Source organism: Phoxinus phoxinus (genome assembly GCF_949152265.1).
Source record: "Phoxinus phoxinus genome assembly, chromosome: 11".
NCBI classification, from domain to species: Eukaryota; Metazoa; Chordata; class Actinopteri; order Cypriniformes; family Leuciscidae; genus Phoxinus; species Phoxinus phoxinus.
In genome coordinates, this window is record NC_136886.1 from 27,153,620 (window position 1) to 27,170,664 (window position 17,045).

At 41.6% G+C, this 17,045-nt stretch overlaps 1 protein-coding gene across 3 annotated transcripts in view; it reads right to left on the minus strand.

Moving 5' to 3' along the window:
• tmem198ab (transmembrane protein 198ab) overlaps positions 1 to 16,672 on the minus strand; it is a 41,318-nt gene extending 24,646 nt beyond the window's left edge. The window contains exons 1-3 of one of the 3 annotated variants that reach the window (XM_079629258.1): positions 16,592 to 16,672; positions 16,099 to 16,272; positions 15,710 to 15,988 (exon numbers count right to left, since the gene is read on the minus strand). The gene's annotated coding sequence lies outside the window, so the exon portion shown is untranslated. Of the gene's footprint in view, positions 1 to 15,709; positions 16,055 to 16,094; positions 16,273 to 16,591 lie in introns of those variants that run through there. The other 2 variants (XM_079629260.1, XM_079629259.1) reach the window with 2 other exon arrangements.
• Between the last annotated feature and the right edge of the window lie 373 nt (positions 16,673 to 17,045).

Consider the following 17,045-nt stretch of genomic DNA (forward strand, 5'->3'; position numbering starts at 1 on the left):
TGTTGTAAGATTGTCTGATGTTTCAGCTTTGTTACCACGAAGAGAATTTAAGTTACATGGTGGTCAAATTTGTGATACGGGTTGTGACATGTCTTTCAATTGTCTCTGTAAACAAATGGATGAAGGGTTGCAAGAGGGTTTCAGTGGGTCTGAAATTATCAGAGCAGTCCTTAAAATAACCAAACCTGGTACATTCAGAGAGATGTTAGTTAATAAGGATGATCTCACTGTTAATGAGTTGAAAAGATTTCTGCGTTCTCACATTAGAGACAAAAGTGTGACTGAACTTTTTCAAGAGTTAACTAATGCTAAACAAAGTGAAAAAGAAAGCCCACAACAGTTTCTTTACAGAATAATGGGTCTGAAACAGCGTGTACTTTTTGAGTCACAACATCCTGGTGTAGGGTTTAGCTATAACAAAGAGCTTGTTCAGGGCACCTTCATACACACACTTTATCAGGGGCTAAGTGAGAAAAACAGCCATGTCAGACATGATCTTAAACCGTTACTGTCAGACATGCAGGTTAGTGACGACTTGCTTTTGGAACAAATCACGAAATCAACAGCTGAAGAAGAAGGGCGACTGAAGAGACTGGGTTCAGTAGGTAAAACCAGATCAGTTACTGTAAGCGCAGCTCAGCATTCCCAAAGTGAATTGAACACTCCAACAAGAGTTGACACTGAGTTACAAGCAAACCGTGATGCTATCAAAGAACTAACTGCTCAAGTTTCCTCTCTAACCAAGCATCTAGCTCAGATGTCCACCCCCGCTGAGACTGTGAAGCTGCAAGACTGTCGTTCACCTACTGTTCGCGCTCAACCACCATTATCTGAGACCAGAGGTAAATGTAATGACTGTGTACAGAACAACCAAACGAACTGTGTTCACTGCTTTGTTTGTGGCCAGGCAGGACATCGCGCCATTGGCTGTCTCCAACGAAAGTTGTCGGGAAACGGGAAGAGGTCGCTGGAGAGGGGCAGTCAGCGATCCTAAGCAGTGAAGAGCCCCGAGAAGAAGTAAATACACTAAAACGTTTGCAGTCATATCCACCGTACCAGTCAAATCCAAAGAAAAGAGTAGCCCAACTCATTGGTAAGCGATGCATGGTCTCATGTTCCATTAATGGGGTACCTCTTCAGATGCTGCTTGATTCAGGGGCACAAGTGACCATGGTGAGCAAATCGTGGATTGAGCAAGCACTACCCTATCTGAAAATACAGCCGCTTGGATTGTTGTTTGTTAACCATTCGCTTGAGATTGCCGCTGCCAACAATACTCAGGTCCCGCTTGATGGATGGGCAGAGATCGATCTTCAAATATGTAGCCAGCAACATGGGCGTGTGACAATCCGAGTACCACTACTTATCAGTCGTGACTGTAACTACCCTCTCTTAGGTAGTAATGTAATTTCGGAAATGATCAAAGCAAATCTCGATCAGCATGATAACGTTGACGTAACTAAAATACTAAAAGAAGCTTTGAGTGTCAGTGATAGCGCCGTGGAAGCATTAGTCTCTACACTTCAGACTATTGGGCCAGCAGAAATGCCAGAGTGTATTGTACGCCTCGGCAAGAAAGGTATAAATATACCCGCAGGCAAGATTTGTGAAGTGCAGTGTCGAGTTCGAGGGTGGCACAGTGGAGGTACGATGATGTTTCAGCCTCGCCCTGAGAATCATTGCCTGGAGGGTCTTGAAGTGTTCCCAGCTTTAGTTGATGTCCCTGTTGGATCATCTAAGCGCATCAAAGTCCCGATTCAGAACTCGACAAAACATGGCATTTATCTGGCAAAGAAAACCGTTCTTGGTACTCTTGAAGAGATACTTGATCTAAAACCAATCAAACATTCATCCATAAACTGTGAGCCAACATCTCAGAATACAGCACACTTGTGTTCAGCTCAATTGTGTACTTGTGAGCAGACTTTGAGAACAAGTAGGGAAACGCATAAAACCACCCACAAGGCCAAAGACAAATGGCATCCTCCTGTCGATCTGTCTCATCTAGCTGAGGAAGAGCAGGAGATTGCGAAGTGTATGTTATATGACCACTCAGATGTCTTTGCTGAAGAGGACACCGATATTGGTTGCATTTCTGACTTACAACTCAAAATCTACTTAAAAGATGACACCCCAGTCCAAAAGTCCTACAACGCAGTTCCAAAGCCCTTGTATAGAGAGGTTAAGGAGTATGTTCAAAAGCTGCTAGACCATGGATGGATTAGGAAGTCCGTATCACCTTATTCCTCCCCTGTGGTCTGCGTAAGGAAAAAGGATATGAGCTTACGTCTTTGTGTGGACTTTCGTGGACTAAACAGCAAAACCATTCCCGATCGTCATCCCCTTCCACGTATTCAGGACTTATTAGATAGCCTGGGAGGTTACTCATGGTTTTCTATCCTTGATCAGGGCAGTGCATATCACCAGGGTTTTGTTGAAGAGAACTCTAGGCACCTGACAGCTTTCAGTACGCCGTGGGGATTGTACGAATGGATCCGTCTTCCTTTTGGCCTTTCCAACGCACCGGCGGCTTTCCAGAGGTGTATGGAAGGTGTGTTGAGTGGTCTAAGGGATGAATGCTGCTTTCCTTACTTAGACGATGTTCTCTGTTTCTCCAAAACATTCCAAGATCACGTCAAAGATTTGAAGAGAGTGTTTTGCCGTTTGCGGGAGCATGGTGTGAAACTAAGACCAAAGAAGTGTGAACTATTTAAGCGCCAAGTGAGGTATGTCGGACGCTTAGTGACAAGTGAGGGCATTCAAGTCGATCCCAAAGACTTGGAAGCAGTGATGCAGTGGAAGGAGCGGGAACCGAAGAATGTTGGAGAAGTAAGAGCTCTTTTGGGATTCTTGGGCTATTATCGGTCCTTCATTCAGGATTTTTCCAGAATCGCCCGACCATTGTTTAAGCTTCAGGAGAGTCCGAATAAATCTGGAGAGAAACCTGTAAAAACGAGAACGACTACGCAAAGCGTGAAAAAGGGTCAGCTGCCGTCAAAGACACCAGTTGAGTGGACTTCTGAACACAGTGATGTGGTTGCTTGCCTTGTTGATATGTTGACCACTTTTCCGATCTTGGCCTACCCAGACTTTAACTTACCTTTCGTCCTTCACACCGACGCGTCCAAGGAAGGTCTGGGAGCCGTACTTTATCAAGAACAAGGGGGTAAGCTACGTGTTATCGCTTATGGTTCAAGGACACTCACACCAGCTGAGAAAAACTACCACCTTCATTCGAACAAGCTTGAGTTCCTTGCCTTGAAGTGGGCCATCTGTGATAAATTTCGAGACTACCTTTACTATGCACCCACGTTCACTGTATTCACCGATAACAATCCCCTCACATATATCTTGAGTACCGCCAAGTTGAGTGCGGTTGGGCACCGGTGGGTGGGTGAACTGGCCGACTTTCATTTCACCATAAAGTATAGACCAGGCAAAACAAACATTGACGCTGACACTCTATCACGGTTTCCAGTTCAGCTTCTCAACCACATCCAAGAGTACTCTGAGGTTTTACCTCCAGATGTGGTGGCTGCCATATGGCAGGGAGACAAAGCCAAGAGGGAAGGAGAATTACCATGGGTTGCGGCTCTTCAGCTAAGCTCCAGTGAGGATAGTTTGCTTCCGGTCAGTACACCTTTGTTTCCTCCAGAAGACATCCGTACTGCTCAGAAAGGGGATACTTCCATCGGCGAGGTAATTGCATTGAAAGAGAGAGGATGGAATCCTAATGACAAAGACAAGAGACAAATGATGGTCACTACACGACGGTTAATTCATGAATGGAACAAACTGCGACTTGACCAAGGAATTCTATACAGACAGACAGGACAACACAGACAACTGGTTCTACCTGATTCCTTAAAGTCTCTAGTGCTCAAACACCTTCACGACGACATGGGACATGTCGGAGCGGACAAAGTTACTCACCTAGCGAGGCAGAGATTTTATTGGCCTTTCATGCAGCGTGACATAGAAAATTATGTCATCCGCCAGTGTCCATGTATTAAGCAGAAGCGACCTACCGTTCCTGAGAAGGCACCAATGGGCTCCATTACAACCAGTGCACCATTTGAACTATTGTCAGTTGACTATCTGCATCTTGAACCGAGTAAGGGTGGCTATGAGTATATCCTGGTTCTAGTAGATCATTTTACTCGATTCGCTCAAGCTTACCCAACACGGAACAAATCTGGAAAAACGGCTGCGGAGAAGATTTTCTATGACTTTATACCACGCTTTGGGTACCCACAGAAGTTACACCATGATCAGGGCCGCGAATTCGAGAATAACTTATTCCAACGGCTTCAGCAACTGGCTGGCATTGCTCATTCTCGAACGACTCCTTACCATCCACAGGGGAACCCCGTTGAGCGCTTGAATAGAACCCTTCTCCAGATGCTACGAACTTTGTCAGAGGACAAGAAATCTACATGGAAAGACCACTTACCACACATAGTGCACGCATACAATTGTTCGAGGCATGAAGCCACGGGGTATTCACCATTCTTTCTCCTCTTTGGAAGAGCCCCGCAATTGCCTATCGACTTACTCTTTGGGCTGGAACCTGAGCCACAGACTGAAACCCGGCAGGAGTATGCGCAGAAGTGGGCTTCTCGGATGCAGGAAGCGTACAAAATTGCATCTGAAAACAGTAAAAAGAGTTCTGCAAAAGGAAAAAGAAACTATGATCGTGGAGTCAGAGGGATTGTGCTCCAGCCCGGTGATCGTGTGCTTGTTCGTAACCTATCCGAGAGAGGTGGGCCCGGCAAACTCCGTGCTTACTGGGAGAACAAGGTTCACCGTGTTGTCGAGAGAATGGGAGATGGTCCAGTATATCAAATTCAAGCAGAAGCCGGTGATCGCACTCTTCGTGTTCTACACCGTAATCTTCTGTTGCCTGTGAATGATTTGCCACTTGAATATAATGGACAGGATAATCGGACACAGAAACAACTCCACAAGAACAGCCGACGTCGCAGATTTAATATCTTGGAACTTGACTCCAGTGACTCTGGGAACGAGGAAGAATATGCGTGTAACCCCAGATCAGTTCCAGTATATGAAAGAGAAAAAGTGACTCGAGAACAGTCACGTCATGACTTAAACAGTGATCTTCGAGTAGCTGCACAAGAGTTTCAACCAGAACACCACAGAACTATACAAACTCATCTATCACAGGAACAACAACCTCGAGTTGTGACATCAGAACCTATGCAAACACTACCTGATCCGTTGCCATCTCCAGAACATCAGGAACAAGTTGAGGACTGCATAGCTAGAAGTAATTATGGAGATACTGACGTGGACGTGGAACCGGTTGCTCAGTTAATGAATGGAGAAGACAGTACCTTGCGAAGATCTGCACGTGCAGTAAAGCCAAAGGAAGTGTTCACATATGATCGAATGGGACAACCCACATACCAACCTTGGGGACCAGGAGTGAACGCAATACATACCTGCGTACTTTATCCTATTCATACTTACCCTGTCGTACCTGATCATCGCCACTATCCTTCACCACCTGTGTGGACATATTAGAATTAGATCAGAACAGCACAAGCGATATAGGACTGTTTAAATTTAAATACTCACCTGTCTCTGCATCAGACGGATAGTTATTTTCGCTACAGAACAACTTTATTCTATGCTGTTGGATTAGTTCTGGATACCTGGAGGCATCCCTTAAAGCAGGGGAGAGTGTAACGGGTGTGATAAAAGATGTTACCATTTATGATGTTACCATATAATTCATGGAAAACGCCACCCCCCCCTATTTTTTTAATAAGAACACTAACAGTTAGGAATCAGTTCGCCGACACACCAGCAGATGGTGCTGGAGCGCTCCTGTGAAGTATATGATTGAGACTAGCTTCCTCTCGGGTGCGATCTCAGAAGTAAAGCTGACGCGCCAAGAGAAAAGACGCTTACCCTGTCTGTCTCGTTATTATTTCACAGGTAAATAAAATACACTTTAGACATACTTCTAACTGTTCATGAGATAACGAGAAGGTTTGAGGAAGTAACTGTGAAGTGTTTGAAGTACATTTTTCGTGTTTAATATGTTTATATAGATTTCATTAACTCGACGGTTATAGATATAAACAGATTAATCAGTTATTCAATGCATTTAAAAGTGTTACAAGACAGATGACATTGTTGTAATGTTGAATCGCATTAGTAATGCGAGGGTATTTGTTATATTTGGGTTTAAACTGAGTAGTTAAGTACATGTGACGCAGTTTTAATTCGATCGCCATTTTGAGTGCTTTACGGGTACACGTGTCGTGTAAATGTGTGACACGAGGTAATGAGAGTGAAATGGTGTATAGAACATGGCGTTCGGGGTTCAGAGGTATTCTTGATTTATGTATTTGTCATACTGGACATTTAAGCTATACACATTTGTGTGTGGGAATATTTTGCTTATGTGTGTAACCTAAAAGTGACATTTATGTGAATCTTTCTTGGTTTATTTTGTACTTATTCTTCTATGCACATAATATGTAGCTCATATATTACCTTTGTGAAACTGGTGATTGATTACAGGTGTGTATTCATATACTGAGAGTATGTATGAGTCATATTACATATCAGCTAATGTGCAGATGAAGTTATTTTTCTGTATGTAATTCAAGAAATGTTTACAGTTAATATTGTGCGATCTGAGAAGTAAAGCTGACGCGCCAAGAGAAAAGACGCTTACCCTGTCTGTCTCGTTATTATTTCACAGTGGTTCACAGGTGCACAGTGCTTCACTGCCTGTGTACCCTTGCTGCCAGCCCAGATTTCCCCTAGGTCTGAGGCCGGTAACACCTACAGGTGTAAACTCGCACTAGACTGACACGTTTGACCGTTGGGCTCATGTCTTGTGTCTTGTGTCTTTTGGCGCTCATTCTGTTCCATCTCCGCTGTTCAACCAACCCGTACAGCAACTTGTTTCATGGTCATAATCATCCCGATTTAAAATCCTAAATTTAAAACATGATGTTTGATATTATTGGGGCAGTCCCGGTGTGTCTGCAAACAGATCAGGAGGTTTAAGATTTGATCTGTAAATGCCTCACAACACCAGATAATCTGGGGTGAACATTGTAAACGACCAAGGTCCTGGACAAGATTTTTTCTCAGATTGTCGAGAGGGGTAAATCAGAGATCAATTGGCCTAAAACTCCTGTAGTCTGAGCTCAGCGTTAAGGGAAAATAATATGATCCAATACAAAGTAGGGCTGTCGTGATACTGGGTTTTCACTACATTGTTTTCGTAGCCAAAAGAATTTACAGTAGCAATATTATCAATTTCTATAGATATTTTAAATAAGTAATCTTTGACTATTTTGTGTTTTCTCTTTTTTGGCCAATAAATAACACTCATAATGTGTAGGGACGCAGAGAGATAGTTGTTGATCAGTACGTCATGCACCCCAACTAATAAAATAAAAAACTCACACACTGGTTAGATAACTTTTCTGTGTGTGTGGATAGTGTGATAGTGGATAGTAGCTACACCTGCATCGTTTTATGATGGGTTCGTTGCAACTACTGTTATTAGAGAGTGTTAACCAGACAAGTTTCTGCCGCTGGATTATTAACCAGGGGCATATTAACCACTGGATTATCACTTGTGTAGAACTAACATAACATCAATATCAAATTCAAGGGGTCATGAAATGAGAATCAAAATGTTCTTGATATTTACACATATATGCCTGTAAGTAATGCCTGGCTCACACTACAGGAGTTTTGGGCCTATTTATGCCCGATTTCCCCCTCCCGAGAATCGGAGAAAAAAATCTTGTCGAGGACCTCGATCGGTTGCGATGTTTGGCACAGATTATCTGGTAATGTGAGGCGTTCACAGATCAAATCTTGCCCCACCCGATCTGCTCTCACACAAATCGGGCTTGCCCCGATCATTTCAAACATGTTTGATATTTATCGGGATGAGCAAGATTGTGATTACGTCAGTACTGTCACAATAGCCAATAGGAAACAAGTCTACGACGAGACAGAAGTGACAGACATTTCTTACCTGCATTTCTCGCTGAAGAACTGACAATCCATGTTCAGTCCGTCTCCCCAACCATTTTCTCATCCACACTCGTTTATTCTTCCGCTTTTTCTCACAACAAACGATCATTATTGATACAGCAAGTTTTCGTGTTACAGTATCCATTTTGTTTACATCTGCTTTCCCGCTTCCGATCTGCTGCGTAGATCACGTAAGGCGCTTCCTCTGGCACGATAATCTTAGTAACATTTTGTAGTGTGATGCGCCGCGATTTTCAAATCTTGTAGTATGAGCATGTTTAAGATTTGAGGTAAGAAAATCTGCAAAGATTCTCCTAAAGTGTGTGCTGCAACCAGATTTAAAAATCGGTTAGGATTTCAAAACTCCTGTAGTGTGAGCCAGGCATAAGAGGTTACTATACAATAAAAACATTAGCTACTGCTTTCAGAATTGAGAAGTTTTAGATCTCAAAACTAACAACCCAGTTTAAAATTTTAACAATTAAATAAACACTTATTCTTCAAACAGAATGATTTGAAATCAGGAGAATTGTGATGTCGTCTTTCTCCTCGACACGCCGCTTAACATCATCGTAAATTCATGGAGGTGTGTTCTGAACAACTCATATCTGTTCATCAATCATAAGAGTGATTCTGCTGTTGGATAAAGATGTCGAGTAAGACCGTCAAACTCAGACGTTGTTCTCAGTGGATGTACAGAGACTGCACCTCCAAAAACTTCCTAAATTTATAAATGCATGGTTGTATTTCTTTTTAATGACGTGCCTGAACACTAAAATTATGGTTTGTTCTTCACATTTTTCAAAATATCTTTGATTGAAGGATACAGCAATGCCAAGAATTTTGTCCTTGGAGTCAACGCACCCCTTAAAGCAAATTTTATTTTTGAAGACCAAAAAAGCAACTGATTCCAGACTGATTCATGCATGAATAACTACAGACACAGTCATTTGTTTGTATGCGTTTGATGATGTACTGAATGAGTGGCACTATACGAGTGGTATTTGACCACAGAAGCAGATCCGGCGCCACCTGCTACACCCCCTACAAGCTGTCATGTCGTACCTAACACCAGGGCCTTGTCTGTGGGCTATGTTCTCTCACGACTCCTTTAGTCACCCACACCCAACACCAATCATCCATTAAGTAACCCACCTACAGCACCGTCAGCATGCGTTGGCTTCAGATGATATTGTGTGTGTTTTAGGCAGTGTCGTGTTTGGAAAGCATTCAGTTCCTGAAAAAATTGGCTGATGCTTTGAACATTGTGTATGTTCATCAGAGCACAGGGTTCCAGCCTGATGCGTCACCCTGCAACAAAATCAATGTGTATCATAGTGTTGTCTTATTGTTTTCCATATCTTATCCAGCCTACAGATTTGTTTCTCTTCTCTGCCAAATCTTTATCCAGTTTTGCTCATGAAATGCAATACTTTCTTGACTCGCACACTATGGTTTGTTCCAGTATTGTGTGCTAGTGTTGCAAAATGTCAGAAAAGTGTCTGTCCAGCAGTAAATCTCAATCATATCCTCCCACAAGCGCCCAAAACAACACCCCACCACTCTATCTTTCCCTTACATAAACATTTACACATTTTCTTTGTCTTATCTAATTTAAAACACACATACAAACATTCTATATCATATTTGCACAGACATGGAGCACCCTCTCATTCACACATTGTCTAGATAGCGCCCAACACATCACCAACCTAATGATAATCCTCCACTAGCAGATTTTCCTATTTTCATGAATCAGAAGGTGCTCTTTGGCACAGGCTGCTACTAAAATAGTCTGCCGTCTCAGCCAAACCCTGCAGGGGCTGTTTTTCTGTCATCCCATTGCGGTTTGGACACTGCCAAACACCCAGTGTGGAGTTACAGAATTCCACTCCGGAAAAGATCAGTGTGAGTGAATTTGTGTCTGTGTGTGTGTGCGCGTGGGTGAACCTGGAACACTGCCAGCGGAAGAAACTTGGGCAGAGAATAGAGAGGATGGAATAAAAAAGGAGGAAAAAAATGAGATGATGAAAAGCAATGAGCAAAACAAGAGAGAAAAAAAGTGTTTTTTAAAAAGAGTATAAGAGACCGAAGGGGAATACAATGTGAGGAATAGAAGAAATTATAATAGGGAGAGTTAACGTGTGTGTAGGGAGGAGAAAGAAATGGAACCCTCTCTTGCATAACTCCTTCATAATGGATCAGTCATGCTCCACTCATTCTGTTCATGTGTCGCCTGCAGTATCTGCTGACGAAGGGTGAAAGGAACCAACAGCCTGGTTGTGCAGAGAACTAGAAAATGGAGTCAGATTAAACATTTCACAACTCTTCAGACTGAGATTAGCAAATCTGACTGAGGACCTGTTTCCACGACACAGTTTTCAACTAAAAACAGAAAACTTTTTATGGGTTTTGGCCGTTAATTTACACGACAGCGGCGTTTTGGGGGCCTTAAATCGCACATTTTTTTAAAACGTTTTTAAAAACTATACCGTTATAGTCGTTATAGCAAATTTATGGAAACTGGGACATTATGCGCATTATGTGTTCAGTCAATTAGCATGAAGTTTTACTTTACAAAGTGATGTCGCCAACTACTGGCCCGAAAGCATAATAAGCATAAAAGCATTTTTTGTCATTTTTGCGGTTTCGTGTGAACGGGGAATCGTGTTGTCGTCTGTACGCGAAAAACAAAAACCTTTTTCGTTTTTAGTACATCGTTGCCATGTAAACGTGTCCTAAAATACATGAGTGTGGACAAGAAAGTTTTTTAATATAGCAATAACTTTTTCTCTGAATGACAAGGAAATGAACCTCATCATGTGCTATGGTTTCAAACGGCCAAACTCTGGGCCTCCCAGAACGACAAGGCTCCAGTGAGGTCATACTCTCGGCACCTCATGGCTCAGTCTACAGGAAACACATTGCATAAAAACAACAAAATCAACTTCAAAGCAAAAACAACAGATGTAAATAATCAAAAAAAAAAAGAAAAAAGAAAAAGAAGAAGAAAAAAGCAGATGACTTGCACATAGAGGCTGGCCTACCTATTTTCTTTCGCAGGATCTATCATCACTCTAATCATTCCTCAAACTACTATTGGTAATGAAAACAATCTGTTGTTCAAGAAACCTTGTAACTTCTGGATTGAATTTTAGAGGTTCCTCTTGTGTCAGACCTGTAATCGTACCCACAGGGTGGTCACATGAGACCAACTACAGTGAGGTCACATCAATGTAAAACAACAGAGGCTCATGTGCAACAAAAGGGAACCACCTGAAAAGATGTTGTTAATAATAACAACAACAACAAGTAAAGGTTCAGTTAATAAATCTATGTGTCGTCTTTATGCTGATGCATGGTTATCAAGGCACAAAAATGTGTCCAGTTCCAGTTTGGTGATTACTTTGTCCCTAAGTAGCAATGATAGACATTCTGTTGATTTATATCTGGTCTTCAAATAAATGCCCAGGGACAATCCTAAAAAATTTAACCTGATCATCCAGGCGAACGAGATGAGGTTACAGATTCGACGCACAGGAAATATACCCGACACGGAAAAAAGGAGGGGAAAAAGAAAGAAACAGGCTTTCCTCTCAGACTACCACACCAGATTTCACTACAATTATGGCTTGACTCTGACAGAGAGCTAAACAAAAGATTGTGTGGCTATTCTACTATAACTCAACAGAAATAAGTTATGGCATTGCTCAGACCACTGAATATCACAGCCAGCTAGGGAAGAGTTTTCTAGTAAACAGACTTGATCAACTATGACAGGCTAGATGGGGCTACTACTCTAATATACACAAGGACATCAGATCCCTGGCGGACTCAGTTTATTTAAGGATTCATTAATTCTGAATCAGACTGAAATACATTATTCTGTTTCATTTTATTGCATGTCAAGCCAACTAATAACATATTGAGGCAAATAAGAAACAAAACATACAGTTTTGGAATAAATGATGGTCAGAGTGCATAAATTATGATAGAATTTCCATTTTTGGTTGAACTATCCCTTTAAGGCCACTGAGAATTAAATGGATTGAAAAGTTTTCAATGTCCTGTTGGCTGAAAAATCTACACTAAGGTTCTCAACAATAAAGCCTTGCCTTTATTCGCATCAAATGAAACATGCCATCTACCCATGTCCATTTAGTCATTTCATGAACGACTTATAAGAATGCACAGACTAGTTCCAGAAATGTCCCATTCAATAACAATAACTGTTTTCATAACGCAATGGTGAAATGCTTGTGCATGCTGGTATTCTGCAGTAAAGATTCTGCAGTACATGTGGCTTGTGTTGAGTGGATTAATAGTATTATGATCTCACGCCTCCACCCTCTCTGTACGCCTTTGTCTTTTCTTTAGCTGCAACCCCGTAGCACCTCTCAAGTCTTTCCAGGTCACTTCTATTGTGTCCGTTCAAGGTTTAAGGAATGCCTCCACCTAACCACCTGTGACTTAACTGCACACACCATTAATCAATATTTTTGTTCATTATTTATTACCCTGTAACACTTAGTACATATATCCTCCAACACCAATACACTAACATGCTAAGATTACCACATAATCTGTTCTGCAACCAATACAACTGTATCGTAACATGGGGTTAAACATACAGACTGATCGGGACTTCCCAAAACAAAGCAACAAGTTTCTTGTTCCTCTGCACTGACTTTTTATGCCTAAAATAATAAAACATCCCATCACAAGAAGGTCTGTGAGTCATATATCTGTCAGAGTTGGTGGACATCAAAAGAATGCAAGTCTTTTGGTGATTTGGACATGGAACAAAAGGATCCCCATGTGGCACACACACAAGTTAGGACGAAAGACGAAGGATTTGACCAAACAGCTAGAGGCCCGAAGGACAATGAATGGTCTGTTCATCATACAGTGCATCCGGGGGAAAGTCTTGCTCTGTTTCTGTGTTCATGGAAGTTGAGCCAGCGTAAAAAGAGCTAAACCACATCAATATCTGCAGTTTAGATCAACAATATGCATCAAATTATGGCGGTCCAAACATCCGTCACATGGGCAACATATGTTTTGGTTAAATGCATAACAAAGAAGCATCTAAGAAGCACAGCTCACACAATGTGACTTTCAAACCATGCAGCTTTTTGTTCATCAACCCAGCAAATGACCAATCAACACTGCGTGGTCAATTTGAATCCAATGCGAAATGTGTGAGGGCCATCCCACGAAATTCACAGTTGTGTGGATTCAATGACTGACTCAATGACAAAAAGTCACCAAACAACAGTAAACGGGACCGTGACTTAAAACTCCACTGCAGTGATTGAAATTACACGTGTGTATTGATGCTAACTCACTTAAGTGTGATCCCTAATCTGGTGTCCATATTGACAAGCCAAATCAATACAAATTAATAATTTATTAACATTAATTATACTAACACCTGACAGCAGACCAAGGCATAATCTAATATACCAGTTGCTATTGCTAATGTAACCTAACCATAGCAATTATCACAAGCTCCCATCCAAACTACTCAAATCTGTCGGTGTCACATGATAGCTCTGCTAAAATGTGACAGATTTTATTGGAATAGGTCTCCAGCCATGATGAATTAACAGATTTGATGTGTGCTGACACGCAGGACAAACGATGGGGACTGCCCTGGGGGCATTTGTGCTGTGCCACTGCTGCTTTACTGTACCACTGCAATCGATGGGTGACATGTGCCAATACCAAATGTTCCTAGGGAACGTACGCACAGGCTAAAGGCCAAGTGACAACATCACACGAATAAAACTGGCAGTGCACATGCTGATAGTCACCAACTGCTTAAAGCAATCTGGAAGGGAGTAAGTAAGTCTGTAAGGGGCCATTCACACAGCACAAAACAAGGACAGATTCCAGTGTGTGTCATTTGTCAATGAAAAATATTTGGTATGGCACGTACATTTTTCGTAGCATGCATCAACAAAGTCCATAATGTGTGGGAACTCTGATGGGATCAGAGTTAGACCTAACAAAGAACCTAAAGAGAACATGGTGATAAGATGAAGCAAACAAACTGTATGACATATCACGATATGATAGCGGTGAGGTGACATACCGAAGATCACAGAAGAGGTTATGTGAGAAGCCAAATTACTTGTACAGTAAATGACACTGATCAAGATCACAGGCTCTTCCTAAGAAAAGCACTGTTTGTAAAAATATGTCAAAGAAAGTCTAAAAGAAATAATTTAATGATACTGGTTCTCACAGTCATTTGATCTGGAATCAGACTACACTTCTCGTGCTCTTTGTTTTTGCTTTACTAAAAATAACCAATTCATAAAAAGAATGAGTTTGGGTCCCTGTTCACACTATTTTTTTGCACTGTGTAGCTGCTATATTCTGGAAGTAGTTGTGGTGTTGTAGACTAGTAACATTTATTAGTAAGGCAGGAAACAAACCAATCGTCATGAAAAGTGTAAAGCAATTCCGGAATTTAAAAAAATTGTTCCGGTTTCTTGGAGGGATATAGGCTACTCCATCCCCCCCCCAAAAAAAAAAATCACCCTCATGCCACCCTGGTTGCATATGACTATCTTCTGTGGAACACAAATGGAGATTTTTACAAAAATAATCCATCTCTGCGAGGTCATATAATACAGGTCCCACAAAGTTGACTATGTGAAACTCGCACGAGAAGTGACGGTCCTCTGAGCTTCCGCATCACTTCTCGCACGAGTTGCACAACATGCTGACGTTCACAGCGCGCTGACAGTTGGCCAAAAGTGATGGTTTGTATATTAGTATTTTATTTTTCCTCACACCTATAATTTTGCATCAGAAGACAATGATTAATCAACTGGGGTCATCTGGATTAGTTGTGTTCCATTTCGCTTGGTTTTTTAAGCGTCAACTTTGAAGGACTTTCAGATTTCAGAAAAATCTCCATTTGTGTTCCACAGAATAAAGAAAGTCATTGGCTACAACTGGGACTGCATGATGGTGAGTAAATGATGAGAGAATTATCATTTTTTTGGGGAAAATGTATTCAATAAAAAAAAGTTATCAGTTCTCCAAGAAATCAATGAAATAGTTTGACATATCCCAATTCCATTAGCCTAAATAATGTAGACATTGTACATTCTCTGGGACAAGAAAATGTTTAGTAAACTTGTATCGTATACGAACCTAAAATAATATAAATTAAACTATAACACAATCACATAGCATACAAGCCAACACAAAAAGCAAGTCTAAGTTCATGAGGCTGTCGTATTCAAGTTTGTTTGTTAGTGTGTGTGTCAAGTCCTGTCTCGTCTGGCACGCCAATGCCCTTCTGCTGCAGGTTAACAGAAGTCATAATCACTTTACCCGCAGATATGAACAACACACATGCATAGAGAATTATATATCTATAAGCATACACTAAGAGTGTCATATCTTGTAACTCTCATGCACACACTCATTTGGACTGGGAGCAGATGAGACATCTCGAGCGAAGTAGGCCACGACATCATTTTCTTGATATGATCGCATTCATAACACGCATGCAAATCCCCCTATGCTAGACATTTACAATGACACGCGTGTCTCTAGCATGAACGACAGTGCCTGGATGCTAAAACCAAATCCGCGTTTGGCATTCTCATGTTATTCTGAACAAAAGCGTCCAGACGTGGCCATATGCACTCACCCTGATCGCGGTTCAGCATCCTGCTTCTCCCAGATCCCGGTCCCGTGCTTTGGTTTCGCTCGTCCGACAGTCTAATCTCCGGCGAAACTGCCACATTCCAGTCCTATCGATCAAGCCCTGCACACTTGAGCTCTCTCGGGAAATATAAAGCACTTGTTTGTCCTGACAAACCTCTCCGGAGATGTTCCCGAGGTTCCCTCGACTCCCTGTCGGCTTCTCGTTGGTCGTGGGTGCTGCCAATTAATCCACGCACTGATTATTGCCTTACATCTGTGAACCCTGAGACAGATCAAGCACAATATTTTATAGCATGCTGCGGAGTGACTTCAGTGGGATGACAGTCACTGATCAGGAAGATGCCGAAACACATAAATACTGCTGTTACCTACTCAGTCTGGGGCGGACCGTACTGGCCCGAGCAGGCGGGGTCAGGGGAAGATGTAGGGCACGAGAGTGCTACTAGTGGAGGATCGTGAATTTGAATGAACACAGACGCAAATCCCTGGGATTCATTTCGATTAATGGGAATCTCTAAAGCTACTCTTGGTAGTCTGGTGGAAAATCTGATAAAAACCAGTATTTAATCAGTGTCTGTAAATAAAACGTTTAGTTGTCCTCATCTAACAAACAACATCTCTGTAATGAACTGTATATCGACTCAAGAGAATAAATGCAAAACAACTACAAAACGATACTTTTACATTAAGCTACAGATTATGGAACATTTCATTTAGCCTAACTGTTATTAATACTGGTACAAATCACGTGGATTCAAAACCTAAGTAGGCTACGCTTATTCATTCATCAGACATTATCAAATACATGTCATTGAATAGGCTATATACCGTAAATATCATTATATGTCGTTGTTATTATTCTCACATTAATATTCCAGCCAAACATTTCAACAGACGAAGGAAAATAATGACGTGAGCAACTTGACGAAGAAAGTGCAACACCACTGCTGCCACCTGCTGGATAACAGGTTTATAGCATGTACGTGAGGTAAAGAGACGCAGGGGAGCTGCAGGATGGATTTGTTCACCCAAAAATAGAACACTGACGAATGTTACGCTTTATGGCATGGCAGCCTTCATTCACTTTCACTGTATGGAAGAGAGAAAAAAATGGCTTGAAAGTGAATGGTGACTGGTTTGAAACAAACCACAGGGTGAGTAAAATGTGACCGAATTTTCATTTTGGGAAACTATCACATACAGAATTTACAGTTAACTGTTGATAATAAATCAGCATATTAGAATGATTTCTGAAGGATCGTATGACACTGAAGACTGCATTATGATGCTGAAAATTCAGCTTTTTATCACAGAAATAA